General features: G+C 61.1%; 1 protein-coding gene across 3 annotated transcripts in view; it reads right to left on the reverse strand.

Moving 5' to 3' along the window:
• Nucleotides 1-15,851, reverse strand: part of RAI1 (retinoic acid induced 1) — a 116,345-nt gene that overhangs the window by 20,089 nt on the left and 80,405 nt on the right. Inside the window, exon 1 of one of the 3 annotated variants that reach the window (XM_054511015.2) lies at nucleotides 5,160-5,646. The exons of the other annotated variants lie outside the window; for them this stretch is intronic. The gene's annotated coding sequence lies outside the window, so the exon portion shown is untranslated. Of the gene's footprint in view, nucleotides 1-5,159; nucleotides 5,647-15,851 lie in introns of those variants that run through there. 3 annotated transcript variants of the gene reach the window in all.

The raw sequence follows: 15,851 nt of genomic DNA on the forward strand, positions 1-15,851 counted from the left end.
TGAGCCCCGCTCCGCAGCCACACCCCACTGCCCCACGGCGCAGTTTCTGGGATGCGGTGGTCAACGGGCCCCCAGACCTGGGCCGTCCAAGACGGAGGGGCCTGCGGTCCAGGTGACCAGCTGGGATAGCTGTGGGGTGCAAGAGGGGATTCAGCAGCAGTGCTGTGGGCATTCCAGAGCCCCCGCTCTGGGGCGGGGGGACACTCACCTATTATCAGCTCCATACTTACCAGTCTCTTGTGGACAGTAATTGTTTTTAGATCATTTTATTCACCATTCAACAAAAAAGATGGCACCACCTCCCCCCCTCGCTGTCAAAATGAGGATAAGAAGGGGGGCGGGGGGTTCCTGACTCCTGAGATGTCATCAGCTAGGAGGGCTGGGGTCTGGTGGCCCACACATTCAGGGACGCCAGGTCAGCAAGCCAATGGGCTGGCTCAGAGACTGCCGTGGTCATCGGAGGGGGCCCACGGGGCGGGGGCGCGGGGAGAGCGGGGAGGGGCTCCCGGTCTGCTCTGTGATCCTTCCAACCAAAGCCCCAGATGTTTCTGGCCTTGCGGGCCGCCGGACAATGTGGATCAGACAGGATCTATGTGTCCACTGGCTCTGAGGGCAGGCAAAGGTGAGAGAGCCCAACCTCTCACCCCAGCCTGTCCTTGAGGGCCACCCCGCGTGCCCCGAGGGACCCTGACTTCCCTGCGGAAGTGGCTTCATCAGCTAGTGGCTTGTCTGGCTGCTTCCTGTGCTGGGAAGACCATTCTGATCTCTGCACGCCTTGCTGTCTCGGCTCCAACAGGACTTTGCTCATGTCACCTTCCCAGGGACGGCTCCCTGACCACTGTGCTTGGAAGAGCACCCCGTGCACGCCTCCTCCCCTACTTCTATCACGTGCTCACCTCCTTGTCCTAAGCCACGTGGCCCGCTGGCTTTACGGCTGGTCTCTCCTCTTTGGAACTACAGTTCCCCGAGCAGGCGTTTTGGCCGGTTTTGTTCACAGTTCTACCCCCATATCCCCGAACAATAAATATGTATTGAATGAATAATGTATCAGTGTCACATTAACCCTATGGAAATATCCAGAACCAGCCATCGATGGCAGCGAAGAGAACAACTGGGTAGACATGGGAGGGGGCTTATCGCCACAACCCCTCGTTCATTCCACAGAGAACAAGCTCCTTCTGGCGTGGCCGGTAATGCACCTAAGCGAAGCCAGCAGGTGGGGATGGAGGCACGTAGAGGGTCCCCAGTCCCAAATAAAGTGAGGGGGCGCCCCACCGAACTCCAGCAGAGCTTTGGGAAGGAGAGCGCCAGAGCTTCGGAGGTTTTTTTTTTTCTAATTAAAAGGGAAGTCTCTCGTTTTAATAAATGGTATCGACCAAGTAAAAAGTTTAACACCCCAGAGTTGAAGAGGGCCCGTCTGTGGGCTGCAGCTCATCACAAGCCCCCGGGTGTCACACGCTGATGTAACTGGTGCACACGGAACTTTGCAAGGGCAGAGCTAGCGGGAGCAGAGTTCGGGCACCTAGCAGGTGGTCATGGCACAGGCAGGCGCTCGGTGTGAAGGAATGAGAACGGGGGAGCACCCAGAACCTTCCCTGGGCCCTGGGAGAAGTCCTGAGACTAGCACGACCCAGGGAAGCGTGGAGTGGGGCCGCAGGGTGAGCGACTGGGGGAGGCAGGGCCTGAGCGGCTGGGGCCCCACGGGGAAGGTAAAGCTCAGAGGTGCACCCAGGTGGGGGAGCCGCAAAGGCTCGGAGGCAGGAGGCCTAGGCCCCCAGGGGTGGTAATAACCTACGGAGCATTCCACCCCAGGCACCAGATGAGGCCCTGCTATCTGCGCTCCGCCCCCCCCCCTTTGCTGGGTCCCTGCAGGGCTCCTTGGTGGCGCTTATCACAGTGGTAATCACATAATTAATGGTATAATGAGCTGCTTTACATGTGCCTCCCTGGGCAGAATGTAGCCTGATGAGGGCAGGGGCTTCTTCATCTGTTTGGTCCTACGCCCTAAGTGCAGAAACTGTCCCGACCAGGTGCCAATTAAATATTGCTTGGATGGCTGGGCAGATGGGATGGGTGAGGGGCTCAGCGCTGGCTTGGGTGCATCATTTAACCTACCCACAGCTCTAAGGGATGATGACGACGGGCCTGAAGACCAGCCAGGACCCGTGCAATAGCCAATCAGGAAGGAAAGCCCACAGGCTTCCCCTCTGTCCTCCACACCACCTGGGTCACAGCCCATTTCTGTTCAGCTTACAGTCAGGTGGGGTGGGCTGGAGTTGGGTGCTGAGGATACAGAGGGAAACGCCCCAGCAGGGCCCCTGCCCTCCTGAGGCTGACAGACACCCAGGAGGCTGTGGGGTGGGGAGTGGAGGCGGTCTGGGCATGCTGGCAGGAGGGCGTAATTATGTGAGGAAGGGTGAGGGCCCACCGGGTGGAAGGAGCGGCCTGAATGAGGCTGGACGCAGAACACAGCAAGGGGGTCACCTGCGCGTATCTCCCCTCCCCCACCTCAGGGGGCCCGGCTGCAGCCGGTCAGATGCCCTCTGTTCTCATGGCACCAATCCCCAGCAATCCTGCAAAGTCACCCGGATTTGTTAGCTGCCCCGTATGGCTGCTGGGGGGCCAGCACTCTCCTCTGTGCCTTTGGAACCCACTGGTCTGCAGCCCAGGCTGGAGAGGGGTCTCTGGCTCGTTTCTGACCTGGTGCTGCCTACCTCTCCCCCTACCTCCCGCCCACAAGGCCAGCTGCTAGCAGCACTGAGCCACCAGAAGCCACTTTCTATAGAGCATATTCTAGGTCAAGCGTCCCCCTCCTTTTGCAGAGGGATTAACAAGCCCAGAGAGGGACAGTGACTTGTCCAGGAGGCCCAGCAGGGCTGAGATCCCTCTACAGCTCTGGGCCCCTTGGTCCACCAGAAAATGAACTCGGAGCTGCAAGCCCAAAGGGGGAGGGGTCAAGGTCCTCCTGTTGGACACCCCAGCTTTCCTGAGGAGCCAGGGAATGTCTCCCCCTTCCCCAGCCTGGGCGGGAAGAACCCCTCCCTTCCCTGCCTTTGACACCCCCTCTGCGCAGCATCCTGACAGTCGGGGAGGCTCAGCAAGCCAGCCCCTCCCAGCCCCGTTCCACCTGGGGGAGCCAGGGAATTGGCGCCCCCTCCCCGCCAGCCCCCAGGGGAGGAAGCCGCCTGTCAGGCCGCCACGGCGTGTCAAATCCTCTTGCTGCCTAATTGTGAGACGGCGGCGTTTAAAGAAACGCTTTTCTGGCCGCCTGCCACACCGCAAACTGCTTGGTATAATTTTATTATTAAGGAGAGAGAAAAAGAGGGAGGGGGGCTTAGGGGGAGAGAGAGGGAGAGAGAGAGAGAGAGAGAAAGGGAGAGAGGAGGAAATTGCTTAGTCCAAGTCAGCTGGTGGAGTATTCTGCTCAATGTGAAAGCGGGGACGGCTTTCCAGTTGGCAAGCTGACTTCGTTAATTGCGCATTCAGTCTCTACTTAGGGTAATTGAAACGAAGCGGGGCCCAGGTCTGACAATTAGGGTCTGCGACTAGGCCATTAACCCTTTCCGCCACTGCCCCCCCGCCCCCGATGGACACCTCGCGGCCACTGAAAGTGGGGGGAGGGCCACTGGGCACCCCCGCGAGAAGCCATTCTGAGCCCGGGGGCTGGGAGCCCCCCGCGGAGGCGCCGACTGCGGCAGGGGGGCTGCGGGGCGGGCGCCCCAGCGCGAGCAGGGTTAACGCGCTGCCGCGAGTCCGGGAGCCCGGCGAGGGCCGAGCTGGGGATGGCGGGGGAGCCGCGCAGGGTGTGTGGGGGTTGTTTGCGGCCTCGCCGCCCCTCTGCAACAGATGTTTCAGCCGTGTAAGACAAAGGCAGAGCGCCGGCTGCTGCCGGGAGAAAATCCGCAGGACTCCCTCAGGGGCAGGTAAAATTTCACCTTCTATTTGTGTTCCCCCCAACACACCCCCCCCCCGCTCGCCCCCGCCCGGTTCCCCGGCCTCTGCGCCAATCCGGAAAGCGCCACCAAAGACGCCGCGCCGCCTCCGCCGCAGCCCAACCCGCTGACCCCAGCAAGGTCACGGCGACCTCGGGCTCCGCCAGCAGCGCGCCCGCCCGTCCTCCGCCGCCGAGCGGTGCCTCTCCGCGCCCGGCCCCCTCCCGGGGCGCCTCCCCCCCGCCCCCCGGCCGCGAGCCGCGGTAATTGGAGGCGCCAGGAGAGACAGGAAGGGGGCGCTGCACTCGCCACGAGGCGGAGGCGGCGCTGGACGCTCCGCGCCTCCCTCCTGCCTGCGCTGGGACCCCGGGGGGCTCTGCCCCCCCAGCCCCCATCATTCATCTCCCTGATTCCCGCTGTATCCGCCCTCGGAAGTCAGCCGAGTGAAGCAGCTGTTCCTTGCACACTCCACTTGACCAAAGATGATGATAAATGAGGCCCGGGCTGCGTCGGGGCCGCGGCGGCGGCCGCCAGGGGCGCGCAGGGCGGGGCGTACGGCCCGCAGCCCCCCTCCCCGCGCCTCGGAAAGGGCGAGGACGCGGAGGACAGAGGCCGAGGGGCACAATCAAAGGGCCGCACTTCCCTCCCGACGCCCGGCGCAGCCCCCCTTCCCGGCTGCGAGCCGGCGGCGGGCGGAGGTGCGCCCGGGCCGCCCGGGCCGAGGCGGGGACCTCTTGCCCGCGGCCCCGCCCCCGCCCGGCCCACCCCTTCCCCTGAGGCCGCGGTCCCCACGGCGCCGTCGCCCCCACCCACCCCCACCCCCACCCCGTGCCTCAAACCTATTAACGCTCGTAAATAATGAATAATGGAGCGCTTCCCTCCAGCCGCGCGGGGCGGCGGGCGGGGGCCGCTGCCAGCTGCGCCCCGGCCTGGGGAGGGGGCGCCCCCCACCCCGGCCGGGTGCAGGGGGCCCGGGCGCGCGGCCCCGCACACGTGCAGCCGCGGCGCGCAGGCGGGCACCCCGCCCCGCGGAAGAGGGGGAATCCCGCGCTGCCCTCCCCAACGCCACCTCCCCTGGAGTCCTCTGGCACCGAACGAGGCGAGAGAGCGCGCGCGAGCTTCCCAGCCGGAGAGGGTTATTTTTAACCTGCCCCCCTTTCTATATCTGCCTCTCGGGTTTGCGCGCCCGCCCGCCCGCTCCACCAGCCGAGGACGCGGGCTCCTCACCTCGCTCGGCGGCTCCGGCCTCTGAGCGCCTCCCCCGGCCCGCGGCCCCCGCCCCTGCGCGGGCATCGCGCGGCTAAATCTCAGCCTGGAAAGGACCGATTAGGAGCCGCGTGCCTTTCTGCGAAATATTGGAACCGGGTGGGGTGGGGGCGGGGAGCCCGGCGCTCTCGTCCCCTCGCCTCCCTCCCTGCTCGCCGTGACTGCGAGAGGCGGCTCCGGCGCTCCCTCCGCAAAACAGGGGGCGGCCAGGCCGGGGCGCCGAGCCCCCCTTTGCTTTTCGCCCTTCACTCCTCAACGCCCACCCTTCAGTCATCGACAAAGCTGCAGCTTCTAACACACCGACCCTCCGGCAGCGGCGGCGCCAAGTGGGGCGCTGCCTCCCCCATCTCGGCCTCCTCCCTGAGCCACTCCAAACAAACACACCATTTAAACAGCAGCGGGCTTGCACACCAACTTCAAGGCGGACCCCGCCCGTGCCCGTGCCAAAGGCGCACGGGGGGGGGGGGGCTCTTTCCCCAGCCTTGTCTCCCTTCTCAGCCTTGGCCTCCTTAAGGGCCCCCCTCGCCCCTCCCTCCCATTCCCTTCCCCTTGGCGCCCAGCAGCCCAGACCCCCCACCCCACCCCCCTTCCTCAGGGGAATGAGGCAGCAGGAAGTTCATGTCCATTCCCATTACCTTGCTCTCCAAAAGGCCACCCACCCAAACCCCAGCCTGTCCTTACCCCCAAAGGAGGGGGCAGCAGAGGAGCTGGTTGAGCTCAGAAGCCCCCTCCAGGCTTTGACTGGATCAGTCACTTGACATTTTCCAGACTCTGCTCACGCCCAATCCTGGAGACCCACAGGCACAGGGCCCCCTAAGGACCCCCCTCCTGAATGAGGTGGGGTAAAAGACAACGGCTGCAAAATATAGGGGAAAACTGTGGAGGAAGTGGTGGGCTTAGGAGGGAGAAGGGCGTTCCAGCCGCAAGGAGCTGCCTGGCTTAGTGGCAGGAAAGAACGCAGCGTATTTGGGAATCTGAGCCGGATTTCTCTCCCCAGCTTAGCTGGAGGGTGGGGGAAGGGTCCGGCCCCCACCCCAAGCGAGCCACCTCTGGCTGGGATTATGGTAAGCCTGGCAGGCTGGCGGGTGTGTGTGTGTGTGTGTGTGTGTGTGTGTGAAGATGCATGTGGACTACAGATGTGAGGACAGCAGGTGCCACCGGGCTTATCTGATGACACCTTTGGGCCAGGAGCTGGAGCTGGGGGGCCCAGCTGGCCCTGCAGGTGACGCAGGTCCAGGAGGCAGGAGAGAGTGGGTCCCCTAGCACATGCAGGGCCTGGCAGGGCAGAGTGGGGGTTCTCCAGGGACTCCACCTCCCCCCTCCCCCCGCCAGCCAGCCTAGATACTGAGCCTGGGGCCACCCTCAGATCTAGAAAGTTCTCAGTAACCCCCGACTATCAGAAGGGGTTTAACAGCAGCAGCGTCAGCCAGCATGCTGTCTGGCCCCCTCCTATGGCCAAGGTGCCTTCATAGATTTTACTTCTAACCCTCAAATTGCCCTTCTAGGAGGTGACGTCACCTCTCAATTCACAGCGGTGGAAACTGAGCTCCAGAGCGGGGAAGGGGCCATTCTGGAGGCCTTTGCCAGTCCCCCTGACCTGGGGCTGTGGGTAGGGCCTTGAGCTTTGCTTCCTGACAGCTGGGCATCCGGGAGATGCCCAGGGGCTTGAGGGCGCAAGATAATGAGGTCCTGGTTTGCTCCTTCGGAAATTTCAGAAAACTGGATTTCTTGGGAGAAAAAAAGTGCAAGGAGTTGGTGCGGTGGGGAACTGGAGAGAGAAGCCACAGTGCCCACCACCACCAACTCCCCCCACCCAATTCCTCCGGCAGATCCAGTTACCCACTGCCTGTTGAGGGACCTCAGGTGGGGGTTTGGCTCCTGAGGCTGCAGAGTTATTGTAAGGGAGGCGTGGAGTCCACACTTAGGCCTCCTGGATTCGTCTGTAGCCCAAATAGAAATCTCACACACCACGTACCACTGCTCTTCCAATGAGTACAGCTGTTGTGATGGATAAGTTACAAATTCATTTAGGGCCTAGTGGCTCTGGGGGGTTATAGCCCCCTGCCCCCAACAACACACTAACAGCTCCTATTTTGATATGAAAAGCATCTCTGGCCCAAGACTGGGTGTGGAGTGGGCTACCCTGTGGTTGAACGGCTGGGACCCTGTCCTCCTGGTTACCACTATTCCCCGCCCCCCACTGCCCTGGCTGCCCCCCATTGCCAGGAAGGGAACTTCCATTTCTGAGCAAAGCTTGGATGGATGGCCTGCTGCCCCCAGCAATCCCTGGGGCAGGGGGGGAGTCCTGGCCAGCCCCCCAGACACGTAGTCCGGTGACCAGAAGCACTGACCTGTGGGGAAAGTGAACCACCAGCCACTGCCCCAGAGGCTGGGCCGGAGGCGGCCTGGGCCTGCTTGCCTCAGGACGGAAAATATTTGCCTTTGGTTTTCAGAGGCCACCTCCTCCTGCTCGATTTTCCTCTTCCACACAGTTGTGAAATGTGGAGGTGCTTAAGGGTAAAAAGGAAGGGAGGGCGAGGGCAGCTGTCCGAGGCCAGTGGCTGGCCGTTTTGAACAGCACTACGTTTCTCCCAAGGTGAAGAGAATCCTTTCGGCCTGCTGGCCCGCACCCCGAGTTCCCTCTGCCCAGGTCCAGCCCCCTCGGGCCTCACCCCCACCCTGCACCGCTGGAACCACCCCCTGCTGGCTTCCAGTCACTCGGCATCTGGGGGAGAGAGCCTCTTCCGGCTGTACACAGCTAACTCCGCCTGACCCCAGTGCTGTCTTGTTCTGGGAAGTTGTTCGGGAGAATCTTTCCTGGCTGGTTCTGTGGTGCTGGTGACCGCATGGGGAGCGACAGGCCTCTCCAGCTCCCGAGACACGTCCGATTCCCAAGGGCCAGGCCCGCCAACTGGGAGGACTCACAGGCGGCCGGCCGTGTGGCTCTGGGGGGCAGGGAGGCAGCACCCTCCCCCAGCCCCACCTTGAACGTAAATGCCAGTGCCCCGACGGCACACGGCTCTGGGTTCAAATCCCACTTCTGCCCGCGATCTGCGGGCTGGCCCTGGGCAAGTCACTGAACTGCTCTGCGTGTTCCTCAGCTGAAACCTGAATCACATCACACTTACGGGGTCAGCGCGAGATGGGAGGCTGTGCTGAGCTTCGCACCTGGTCCTGCCTCGGCACTGTCCACGTTGGGGGGGGGGGCGGTGGGACGAGGGCCAAGTGCTGTCTGTACTCTGCCTCCTGGGGAGCTGTGTGTATCTGAGACAGAGCAGGTCTTCTGGAAGGTAGGGCTTTATGGGGGAGGATGATGCCCCCCCCCCCAGCTGGGGAGGCTTCTGGGACTGAGAATTAAAGTCTGTCCCCAGACAGTGTCCTGTCCCCCATGGCAGGTGCGTTATCTTCCCAGCTGGCGTTTCGGTGTTTCTTACACACTACTGTGCAGGTCTTAGGAAGACGGCAGATTCTGATGCTGCGGGCCAGGGGTGGGGCCTGGGATCCTGCAATCCAACAGAATCTTGGGCCAGTCCGGCTGGAGTGAGATCTCAGCCCTCGGACGCTCCGGGTCCCACTGAGTCCTGGAGGCTGGGGTCGGTGAGGGGCTCCGGGTCCGGTCCTGTCCTGTCCGGAGGACCCAGGACCAGACTCTGGTTCTGCGGCTCTGGGCCCCACGTCTCAGAGCTGAGTCCCTGCAGTGGCGTGAGCAGGCCCCAGGACTCTGCATTTGGCATTGCCTTCCGGGCAGCAACACAATGATAAAAGGCAGCTTCACTCTGCTAAGCTTGTGACCACTTCCAGGCTGGGCTTCCTGGGCCTCAGTGTCCCCATCGGCACAGTGGGAAGCCGGGATACAGTGATTCCACACTTTCCCTCGGTGGTTCCCCACGCCTTCTTCCGTTCCCTGGCCCCTTCCAAAGGTACAGCAAATCTCAACCCAAGCACGGACCCCAGGGGCAGACCCTAGGGGGCTGCATTCCTGGGGATCCAAAGGTCACCCAGACTGACAATAAACAGCACCCAGTTCTTGCTGGCTGCCCTTTCGTGCCAGGCCCTGTCCCAGTGAGCACTTTGCATCTACATACCCCGTCCTCACGACACCCTCGGGGTGGGGGTGCCTGGGTACCATCATTACCCTTCTTTTACTGAGAGCTGAAACCCACCACTTGAGGTCACACCATTGGTCAGGGGTGCAGGGCCTGCAGTGACCGGACTCCCATTCTTTCCAGCCCGGGCCCCTCAGACATACACAGCCTTTTGAGGATTTCCTTACGGGAAATAGCCGAGTTGATTTTCTAGGCCCGGAGCAGGTGTGGACGTGGCCCATTGCATCTACCCGGCCACTGAGGGTGTGGGGCAAGAGCGGATGTGGGGAGCGAGGAGAGTTTTTTGGCAATACAGACCCAAATGGAAACCGCATGTGCCCTCTGGCCCCGCAGTCTTGCTCCCAGCCCGGCCCAGAGCCTTTTGCGCAGGGCGAGGACCCTGGCGTCCTTCGCAGCATTGAAAGCCTGGAGATCCCCTGCAGTGTCCACAGGAGGAGGATGAAGGACACACATTTGGGGAATTCCACACAGTGGAGTCTAGAGAGTAAGGAAGGGCTCCGTGCACAGATGGGGTGTAGTCTTCAAGTCGGGGAGAAAAGCACAGTGTAGAAAGTGTGCAGAGATGCTCTGCTGTATAAAAGGGGAGAGTGTATTCGATTTTTTTTTTTTTCCCATGAGCATATAACCCTTACAAAAAGATTTTAAAGCTTATATGGATAAATCTCCATCCCCTGGGCTATGCGAGGTGGCTGAGGAAGGAGCCTGGTTTTGGGCTCCAGTCTGGCAGGCTCTGTTCCAGCTGTTGGATTATAGGCCAGAGGGTCATGTGATCGCAGCTTCCTCATCAGTAGGCTGGCACGAGGGGCACCTGGGTGGCTCAGTCCGTAAAGCGTCTGCCTTCAGCTCAGGTCATGATCCCAAGGTCCTGGGATCGATCCCTGTGTCAGGCTCCCTGCTCAGCGGGGAGTCTGCTTCTCCCTCTCCCTCTCCCCCTCCCCCCACTCGTGCTCTCTCTCTCTCAAATAAATAAAATAAAAAAATCTTAAAAAAAAAAAGTAGGATGGCACAAGGCCCTGCTGCCAAGAGCAGTCAGCACCCCTGCGTCCCGCACTGGGCAGTGGGCATGATGGGGACCATGCCGCCAATACACAGGTGGGGGAACTGAGGCCCCAAGTGGTGGGGGGAGTGAGCCTCAATCTCCCTATAGTCTGTATCATCACTTCTGGGTGCACAGCCTTGGGGGGCACACAGACCAGGACTGGCTCGAGATGAACCCCTGGCACACAACTCCCATGGGCTTCTCCTGGCGCTATATGTTGCTGAACATTCCAGTCCATTTCCACCTGCAGCGTGCTTCCTTCAATCATCAGAACAAAGGCAACACACATTGCCTTTAAAAGCAGAGGCCAATCTGGGCTTGGCTGAGACGGAGGTGGTGGTCCAGGAGTGTCTGGGGCCAAATCCTGGTTTCGACACCACAGACGGGAGGGGCCTCGGCACGCAACTCCAGCACCATGCCTCAGTTTCCTCATTGGTGAAGCAGGAGGAAAAGTAAGTCCCTCGGAGGGTGGGTAAGAATTAATTGAGGGGCGCCTGGGTGGCTCAGTCGCTGGGCGTCTGCCTTTGGCTCGGGTCATGATCCCAGGGTCCTGGAATCGAGCCCCACATCAGGCTCCCTGCTCGGCAGGGATCCTGCTTCTCCCTCTCCCACTCCCCCTGCTTGCGTTCCCTCTCTTGCTGTGTCTCTCTCTATCAAATAAATAAATAAAATATTTAAAAAAAAAGAATTAATTGAGAAGGTGGATGGTCGTCCAAGCCAGGCCTGGCAGAGGAGAGCCCAACAAGTGAGCTGTTATTTCTAAAGGGTAAATATTTATATAATTTTTTATAACAGAGGGAAAGTTCAGGAAAATCCCTGAGGGGTCCTAGCTGGCTTGGGAGGTGGGGCCGGGGGGGCGGGAGCTCCTTGGAGTGACAGGAACCTAGCTCTGGCACCCCGGCCCCACGAGCAGCTGGTCCCTGCCCCGGGTGGGCGGACACGCGAGCTGGGCATAGGCAGGCAGCGCCCAGAGCAGGTTGGGTGGGACAGACTTGGCCAGAGGCCCCTCCAGCCCCGGGTCCACGGAGAGAGGGCTCAGAAAGGGCCCTGTGTTCCACCCTGCTCCAGGGCTGGCTTTTTCCAGACCAGAGCCTCGTGAGCCTTTGGAAAGAACATCCAGTCCCTGAGGCCATGCACTGACTTTCTGTGTGACCCCAGGTGAGTCACCCCACTTCTCTGGGCCTCTGTGCCTTCACCCGTTACATGTGGATCGTGATAAGCACCCTCCTCACAGGACCCGACGGGAAAATGGACATCAAGGTGCTCTGTCATCATCCCCCACACAGTGAATTCTCACGCAGTGCTTATGCGTACAGGGCCCTGGTTTAAGAAGCAGCTTACATATTTTAACCCCTCTTACAGATGAGGCAACAGAAACACAGAGAGGTTAGGTCAGTTGTCCAAAGTCACACAGCTTATAAGGAGCCAGAAGGACTAATAGTAGGTCAATGATGGGAAGTCGAATACTATTATTAGAATTCATGGCTGTGAGGTCAGACCTAGGATCTGAAGCTCCGAACTCAATTCCTGGAGGCAGCTTTGGCCAGGGTAGGAAGGTCCAGGGGGGAGCACTGCGTTGTGGTCGGCTGTGATTTTTGTGGCAAGGAGTTGCGGTTCCAGGCACTGGGATTTTAAGTCCCATATTTCCTGGGTGCCCTCCACAAGCTGGGCATCGACAGAAGTGCCTTCTTCCCTGCCACATCATTTTAATTCCAAGGGTAACTGTGCAAGCAACCTACGAGCACCCACATTTTGCAGACAGCACGATTAAGGCCTGGAGGCCAAGGGAATGAGCAGCAACATTTGGACTTCAACCCCGCTCATCTGGTTCCAAGTCTGCTACTCAGGGTGCAGTTCCTGGGCACCAGCAAGAACGGTGGGCACCAGAGAGCCCCCTGAGGAGGGGAGACTTTTGGAACCTGCAGGGAGTCCCTGAAGGCTTGTTCTGTCCCCACGCACTGTCCTTGGGTCATCTGCTCTGCTGTCTCTGGCCCTGTGCCTTCACTTCAGCTCACCCTGAGCCTCCTGACTAGCCCCAGGTGCTGGCTGGACCATTTTATAGACAGGGAAATGGAGGCCCACTGAGGGGCAGGGATTTGCGCCATGGCTCAGAACTACGTCCTGGTACCTATGGGCTCCCCTCACAGACCTCCCATTCATTTACCCTACACGTGCCAGGGACTGAGACAGAAAGGGGCGGGGTCCACGTGCGATAGGCCTTGCGGGCCATGTGAAGATCTTGGACTTCGTGCCTAGGACAATAGGGAGCCACAGAGGGGAAGGAAGGGAGTGAGTGACTCAGACACATGCTGTAAGTTCCCAGAGCCTCAGTGACGGACGGTGGGGTGGTGAAGGTGGGCACAGGAAGTCAGGAAGCTGGGACTGGTTTCCTGAGAGCAACGAGGGGAGCCAGACAGAGCGGGGGCACAGCTCGGGCCATGGCCCGTTGTCGCCGGTGCTAGGGACTCGGGAGGGAGTGTGATTCCCATGGGGAAGGGGTGGCTCTGGGCCCTAGCCCCCTCTAGGCCAGCTTTACTGGCAGAGAAGTCGGGCATCTGCCCCTCACTGGGAAACAAAGGTGGGAGCCGTGGAAACATTTGCAGGGGCCCCCCCCCAGCCCAGCCGACCAAGCAGCCTGACCTTGCCCTTCTTCTGCCAAGGCACTGTCTTTATTCCTGTCCCTCCTTTTCAGGAGAGCATGCCCCTCTCGAGGACTGGATGGGCCATCAGGTCCACGCGACACCCACCCCCCCATCCCCTGAGCTCCTTTGTCTCTTCCCTTCCCCCCCCACCCCCCGAGCCACCGCTGGAAAGATTTTGTCTTCTCAAACTAACGGTGTTTAGAGATCACCCACTTGTTCTCTCTCACGGGGCTCCAATAGCTAATTGGGGCCTTTGATGGACGTGAGCAAGCCAGGGGTTCGTGGGCCGCGTGTTTGTCGAATGAATGAGCGAGTGGGTGGCTGGGTGGGTCTTGGATGGGTGGGTGGTGGGTGGAAGGCAATGCTAGCCCCAAGTAAAACCATTGCTATTTTTGTTAGCTTGAGCAAAATACGATTTCCCTAAGGCTTGTAAGAACATGGCAGGTAATTCCCGGGGTCCCACAAGTCCCCTCTGCAGCTGCCTTTCAGGATACCTGGGCTGGGACACTCAGAGGGGAGCAGGCCTGCCAGGCCACACAGGGAGGGGCCACTGGACCCGCCCCCCCGGCTCCTGCCTCCCCATCTTGTGTCATCCCACCTCCTCCAAAGTCCCCGTTTTTTGGCACCCTGCCCGCCTTGTGGCTCCCACAGACCCCCGGGGAATTCCCCTGACCTGTGAGTGTCCCCAGGCCCGGGGTCCCAAGGAGCCCCTCCCGTGGGGGCCAGAAGGGCGTGTGAGAAAGAAGGGGAAGGTGCCTGCCAGAGGCCGCCCGGCAGCTTTGCAGAGCCGAAGAGAGCAGTCCGTTTGTCATCTGCTGAGGACAGTGGGGATGGTTTAAGGTGAAATTTAAGCCCATTAGTGCTTGGCTAATGACATCAGCAGAACGGCGAAAATGAAGGCAGGGTGTGTGAGCACCCATAAATTGTCAGAGCTGGCGCCGCCTCCATCCTTGGGCCTGGCTCCTGGGGCCCCTCCGCCGGCCTGGGCCAGGTCCCCACCCCCACCCCTGTCCCTGAGTCGCCGGGCGGGCCCTGCCCGGGGCCTGGCCCGGCCATGCAGGCCGGGGCCCCGGGGTCAACGTGCGGCTGGGGCCTCCGCCGGGGCGTGAGAAAGGAATCGGCCAGGGAGCCCAAGCGTGGAGGCAGCATCTTCTTAATCTCCCTCCTTTTATAACTTCTGTCTTTTTTATGCACACGCAAGAATCCCGGCTCAGCCGCTGGTATCTCTTCCCCGGGCTAATCCCTGACAGCTCTGTTTATGTCTCCCATAATTCTCCAGTTTTATGGTTTTTTTCGGGGCCATTAAGCTCCCAGCCACAAGCTCCTTCCCCTGCCCCCGCCTGCCTTTGTCCTTGAGGCCTGGCAGCCCCACCGCCCTTTGGGAGACAGGCTGTCCTCCCCCAGCAGGTGGACACGGACCTCGGCCAGAGGACTCGCTCAGGACGGCCATGTGGATGCAGACTTCTGGTCCCCAGGCCTTCCTGACACCAACTCCCCTGTCCCTCCCATCACAGTCTTGTCCCCCCTGTCCACCCCAGGGTCCAGGAGGGCCTAGCAAAGTGCTCTGGCCCTGGGCCACGCCCACCTCCCCAGTGTCAGTCCCATCCCTTGGCCTCCCTTCCTGGCTGATCTCTTCTCCTCCCAGAGCCCTGGCCAGCTCCCGAGAACAAAGCTCCCCCACCTTCCCCCTGCCCCAACAACCCCCGCAGCTCCAGACCCCTGGATCCAATGCATCCATGGCATCCTGAGGCCCCCTCTGCTCCAAAGACCTTGCTTTCTGCCCCATGTCCTTCTGTGGCTTGTCTCTGAGGAGGTTTCAGAGTCCTCGGGGTGGGGGGGGGCCCTGCCCGAGGTCTCCTCACCAGCCCCCCCCTTCCCATCCTCATAGCCACAGCCTAGAATCTGGCCTCATCACCTTCTGCTGGGAATTCCGTGCCCATCTCCAAGCTGGGTTTCCAGGTTCCCAGCCTCAGCCCCGAATGGCCTCTCACAAGCTCTGCTTGCGATAAAGCCTTCAATGGCTCCTCAGTACTTTCACCTGCTCGAGTTCCCATTCCCAGTGTGGGGCTCAGACGTCTCCATCCCCGGCGCCCTGCGGAGAACCAGCTCCAGCTGCCCTGCAGTCTGAGATCAGACCTCAGCTGTCCCCAACGGGGACTGTCCCAACACCAGGCCAGTTCACGCCTCCTGGGCTACCCTTCCCCATCCCTGCCGGTCCATACGCAAGGCAGCAGGGACCACCGAGAGCCTTCCCCGGTTTGCTCACTAGAAGCAATTCTTCCCTTGCCTCTGGATCCACACAATCCCCTTCTAGGACTCCTACACTTTGTGGGGTGCCTCGTCCCCTCAGAATGGACACCTGGCTTCCTGTATCAGCGTCACCCCACAAAGGCCGACATGGGCCGTTCCAAGGCAGAGCCTCTCCTTGACTCCCTCTCCTTTCTGCGTACCCCCCCTGCCACTCTCACTCTGGGGCTGCCACCCCCTGGGGGCGAACCGGCACCGAGACAGCAGACACCCGCTCCGACACCCCGGCCCCTTCCCGGGGAGACCCGTGCCCCTTGTGAAAGCACAGGAGGTATTCCTTCTTCCTTCTCCGTCCTTCCTCCGCTTCCTCTTTTCCCCTCTGCTGAGTGGCCTTTAGCAGCCAGAGGCCCCGGCCCCCGCCGGCCCAGCCACGGTGTCCTGGATGCCCCTTCCCTGCACACGCAGGCGACCCAAGTCCCACTTGTCCTGCGGCAGCTGCCCTGGCCTCCTGCGCACCACGTGGCCTGCGCCCCGCTCCTTTCCTCACTCCCCGCCCAGATGGGTGCTGGGGGGCGGGCTGGGGGGGGCTCAGGCCCGCCTCCCCAAGAACGGAGGGAAG

The sequence above is a fragment of the Mirounga angustirostris genome, unplaced genomic scaffold (assembly GCF_029215605.1).
Source record: "Mirounga angustirostris isolate CCGP_5_RB_7025 unplaced genomic scaffold, mMirAng1.0.hap1 SCAF_17, whole genome shotgun sequence".
Taxonomy (NCBI): Eukaryota; Metazoa; Chordata; class Mammalia; order Carnivora; family Phocidae; genus Mirounga; species Mirounga angustirostris.